Source organism: Balaenoptera musculus, chromosome 17, assembly GCF_009873245.2.
Source record: "Balaenoptera musculus isolate JJ_BM4_2016_0621 chromosome 17, mBalMus1.pri.v3, whole genome shotgun sequence".
In the NCBI taxonomy this organism is placed as follows: Eukaryota; Metazoa; Chordata; class Mammalia; order Artiodactyla; family Balaenopteridae; genus Balaenoptera; species Balaenoptera musculus.
The window spans coordinates 46,810,162-46,815,519 of NC_045801.1; the positions used below are offsets into that span (position 1 = coordinate 46,810,162).

At 33.9% G+C, this 5,358-nt stretch overlaps 1 long non-coding RNA gene across 1 annotated transcript; it reads left to right on the forward strand.

The window, feature by feature from the left end:
• The first annotated feature begins 593 nt into the window (after positions 1-593).
• LOC118883409 lies at positions 594-4,555 on the forward strand. The gene is made up of 3 exons (XR_005017015.1): positions 594-630; positions 868-939; positions 4,491-4,555. It is a non-coding gene; the product is annotated as an uncharacterized LOC118883409 (long non-coding RNA).
• The last annotated feature ends 803 nt before the right edge of the window (positions 4,556-5,358 follow it).

A 5,358-nucleotide genomic window follows, 5' to 3' on the forward strand; every position in this document is an offset into this window, starting at 1 on the left:
ACTGTTGAGGTTCAGTGTGGACTTCCCAAAGTATGCCACAATGGCATATTGATTATTTTGAGTTAAAGTTACTTAAGAAATGTCCAATGCAACAAGGGCACTCTGATTCTTATTTTTGTCCCCCTGAAAGCAGGAAATAAATCTTTCATGTGAAAGGTGAACTCCCTGCATCTGGAGGTAGAAGGACATACTTATCACCAGAAACAGGGAATTCAGACCAAGCCTATACAAACAAACCTTTTTACTTCTTTAATATTCTACCTCAGGTCCAAACTCTGCTTAGATTTTTCACTAATTGAATATCCAAAACCTGTTTTTTTGTCATGTCTAATCCTTACAAATTTATTGTTTCTTTGTCTAAAAAGCATTAAAACTACCTGCTTTTGCCACTTCTTAGGTCCCATTTCTATGACATTTCCATGTGCACATGATTAAAATTTGTTTCTTTTTCTCCTGTTAATCTGTCCTGTGTCAATTTTATTATTAATTCAGCCACAAGAACTCAAGAGGAGTGGAGGAGATTTCCCCCTCCCCAACAGTTGGTGAGCCAGCCAGGAGGCTGGCTTGACCCTACTTCCCATGCTGAGGCTGCTGAGAGATCCCAGGAGACCTGACAAAGGCCCACAGAAGGTAAGATTTCTTACCATGTCACACTCACAAGTCTCTGCCTGTAAATTCTGCTGGAAGGGAAAGTGGTTACAGTTCCTTTTCTCTATCTCTCAATTTAGATTAGCAGGAGAAAATATTTGTGAAGCTAGTTTCTTGGACTTAGCAACTCTTGGGGATCCTTTTCCTCCCAGAGATGGTCACTGTTTTTCTTTGTCTCTATCAGTTATGTTTTAGTTTTTGTTTTTGTTTTTTCATGAGGAAGAAGAACCATAGGGCAGAATACAGGCATGGGCCCTATAAGCCTGCTATTTGATCTGGCCTCACATACTGGTGAGTTAATAATTTTCACCAAGCAGGTATCTATTTAGACAAACTTTGCTGTGGATCCTCTATATAAAAACTGGATGTGGTTTTCCTTTTTTCCTTCCATTTTGTTCTGTGTCCTGAGAGTTACTTTATGTCCAGTGAGAAAACTCTGGTCTCCACCATCTGGAAGGTACACTTACTGGAGTGTGCCTAGTGTCCAGTTGAATACACTGAGGTTCCAAGACATGAAGTCTCAAACATCATTCTCTTTTTCTGAACATTCCAGCTTTCAAGGGAGTTTGTCATAGAGTCCCAATCCATAAGGAGCATTTGTTGTCTCAACCTTTATTGCTTGTTAGTGCTGGAAAAGTCCCATTTCAGTAGTGCCTGCCTGTGACATAAATTAGTGGGTTCATGGCTGAAGGTGCCCCACATTTTTGCTAGACACCATTTTCACTACACCATTCTTACCTCCAGTAGCAATGAAGGGCTTTTACTTTCCTAGACTAACTCAAGGAGTAAATTTTCTGGACCTTGTGAGGACTACATACTCTTTTGTGAGATGCCTGTTTTGTCTTTTCCTTTTTTTCTTTTAATTTTTATTAGGGTATAATTGATTTACAATGTTGTGTTAATTTCAGGTGTACAGCAAAGTGAATCTGTTATACAAATACATATATCCACTCTTTTTTAATATTCTTTTCCCATATAGGCCATTACAGAGTGTTGAGGAAAGTTCCCTGTGTTATACAGTAGATCCTTATTAGCTATCTATTTTTTATATAGTAGTGTGTATGTCAGTTACAATCTTCCAATTTATTAACCGCCCCCCAAGCCCTGGTAACCATAAGTCTATTTTCTACATCTGATGTCTGTTGTGTGTTTGAATAAGCCATTTTTTTTTAAAGGGCTTATTGGTTTGAGTTGCTATTTGAAATTTATATGAGATCCTACTTGTTAATGGCTAGACAGTGGACTTTTTAAAATTAGCTATATTTAAAAGGAAAACAAATTGAGAACTCTCATTGTAAACAGCTGTCATATTGGTACTTATGGGAGGATCAAGTTGAAAAAAATATATGCAATGACTAGCCTTAAGGAGTTCCTTATTAAGATGAAATAATCAAATTAAACTTAAAACAAAAATCCAACATAAATCCCCCTTCTTAAAAATCTCCCCATCTCCTCTGCATTTCCCCAGGTTCTCCTACAAACAGTCAGGAATAAATCAGCTGAAGGCCAATATTCAAGGGCTAATAGAAACAACTGTCTTGCCTTGAATATCTCTACAAAATGAGAAGTACAATTCTAGAAGCAAGTCAAGGAGCACCTCTTTTTACCTGTTCCAAGTCCTCTCCTATTGCTCTCAAAATATTTGGACATATTGGGTATTGGAATTTCCTATAGTTAGAAAACAATTAATAATAATTAACCTAAGACTTATGATAATAGACAAATATATTCCAAAACTCCTAGGAGAAAATTTACATTTTCTTTTTCTGTCCCTTAAAGCTATAAATCTTATCATGTCTTTGAAATGTAAACACAACCCACATCCCATGAGACTTGGCCCAGGGTAACTCAATGGGAAGACATGAAACTAAAGACAAAATAAAGGGAAAACACAAACAGCCTCCTTAAAATTGCTTGTCAAGGGCAAATACAGATCTTAAGAGTCATCTCCACAAATCATAAAATGTTTTAGCCATCTGAGAAAACTTAATTTTTTCCAACTGTTATTTATAAAATAGTGAATTGTACCTGACTTATGATTAAAGTTTTAAAATGAAAACTATGAGATCTCTGCTTGTGTCTGTCTGTATGTCTGTATGTGTACATTATAGATATGGCACTATGTAAAATGAGTATACTCTCAAAAATATAATAGAACTAACTCAAATGTTGTTCAAGTTTACATGATCTAAGATTAATCTTTAGTAAATAAAAGCTAATTTAAATTTGTTGGCGTAATAACTACTGATATGTATTTAGATTTATCAACACTAAGTATAATACTTTTATTCTACTTTACTAACTTAGTAAATACGTTTGGTACCAGGCTGAGAAATTTTCTATGAGAAAGCATGTTTTTAGAAATTACAAAAGTATTTTTGTTCCCAATCTACAGAATGCTGTAGACAACTCATAATTGTTTAGTTTTCACTAGAAATTAAGGTTTCTAAAGGTTAAAAATTCTAATTAATATATGTAATTAAAGCTACCAAAATTAAAACATCTTCATATGCAAGGACATTTTTTTGAAAGGTATAAGGAATGGAAATGCATTTTGTTAAGGTAAAATAAAGCGATTTTTTCCTTAAATCTGGTTATTCCTAAATGGGAAAGAAAACAAGAGACAAACAAAAATAGATATAGAAAGTTGTAGATTGTTGAAAGAAGGACTCTTTAGAAAGAAATTTATCTGTGGTCAGGACAGGTTAAAATTGGAATAAATTGAATTAAGTGAATGAGTTTTAATATAAAAAGTAAATGGAACAAAATAAAAATTTGATTTTTTCTCTGTTAAAAGGGTACAGTTTTCTTAGATTATTGGTCTGGTCTTAATAAAAAATTGTAAATAAAAGTTTTCTTTACCTTTAATGTAATCTGTCTAGAAAAACAGATTCTATATTTTATAACTAAGGCTTTTGGCAACTATTTAAATTTCTGAAATTGCCTGTGAAATCTTTGTCAATTCCATTAAATAGATAACTAAACATTACTTCACAGTGACCTATTAGACTGTTTAAAAATCTTTTTGATATTTTTAACAAACTTCCTCCAAATCAAATTCTAAGTGAAGTATTTTGTCTTAGAGCTAACTTTGAGATATGAGATGTTTCAAAGGTCCCTGAAATATCTCAAAGATTTGTTCTCTCTCCTTATAAAAAGAGAGATAGTCAACTAATCAGGCATATTTGATATGTTAAATTACATGGGAAGCATTGTCAAATAAGTAACATTAAGCTTTCTTTATGCTGTGTCTATATAAGTATGTATTAAAAGTGTTCCAGAAATTGTGCAAAATTCCTGGAAGTCTTATATGTCTTGGCATAAAATGTTATTTGTCATCAAAATTGAGGCTCACATTAAAAGAAATGAACTTGAGTATCAGGGAAATGCCCTAACTGACTTTCATACAAAGACAGCAACAAAAAATAAAATGTAAGGGTTGTGGTACATGTGAATAAAGTTCATTCTGCTTCCGCAAAAAAAAAAAAAAAAATTGACCCCTCATTGTTAGACTTTTGCCATCCTGCTGTCCATGTAACATGCCAACAGTCTGCTCCTTAATCAAAGAAATTAAGATGGGTAAAAAACAGCTGTAAATTACAAACAGTTGGGGCTGTGGGAAACCCAAGACTGGTTGCTTTGTTCTTCCTGGCTCCCTGGCAAACCTCATTTTCTGTTTTGTTGTTGTTTATTGGTTTGTTTGTTTTTCATTCCTTCACCCACCATAGTGCATTTACGATGATTCAAATTGTAACTAAACATTGGCAGGAAGATTTTTATAAAATTGTAAAAGCAGTCTACCAGCAATATCTGACATGCAAAAAAACTATTTTTCTCTCCAGAGGACTCAGATCTCCTCCATTTGGACCTGCAGCTAGACTTCATTCAACTGCCATTTAGTATGTGTTATCAAAATATTCTTGTTATTGTATGTATGTTTTCTGGATGGGTTGAAGCCTTTCCTTGCTGCAAGGCTGATGCCCTCACAATGACAAAGAAACTGTTAGAAAATGTGTTGTCCAGTTGGGGTATACCTCCCAGAATTTCCAGTGATCAAGGCACCCACTTCACTGGGCAAATAATATAAGCTTCGATGAAAACCTTACAATCTTCTTGGAATTTTCACTGTCCCTATCACCCTCAATCATCAGGCAACATTGACAGAAATAATGGAAAAACAAGATTCAAGCAGGATACGAATTAACTACTTGGGACTGAATGAAATAATGAATATGATTATAATTTTTATGACTTTTTGTCTAAAATATTACTTTTTAAAATGTTTTGTTTTACAGATACAAGTTTTTTTCTAAGTAATTTAGTAAATTATACCTTTGTAAGCAGAATTAAATCATTTATCTTTTTCTCCCTACCTGATTCCTCCAGAATCAGAAACTCTCAGTGAGTATTCTTATTTTCTTGGCAATATAGTTGTTTGCATAAATTCAATAAAAATCTGTTCTCCTTATAACAGGACACAATTGTAAACACTGATTATATTACCAAAGCTTTGACTGAAATGTCATATTTGAGAGAGACATGCATACACTCAGACATGATCAGACAGCTTTAAGGAACTAAGGTTGACTTTATGCAGTCAATAAAGCCCCTTGGAAGAATAGCCTGGTACCAGTTTTTTCTCCCATTCTTTTGACTTGGAAACCTTAAGAACTAAAACTTCACTTTTCCAGAAGCCATGAAAGCTAAAAT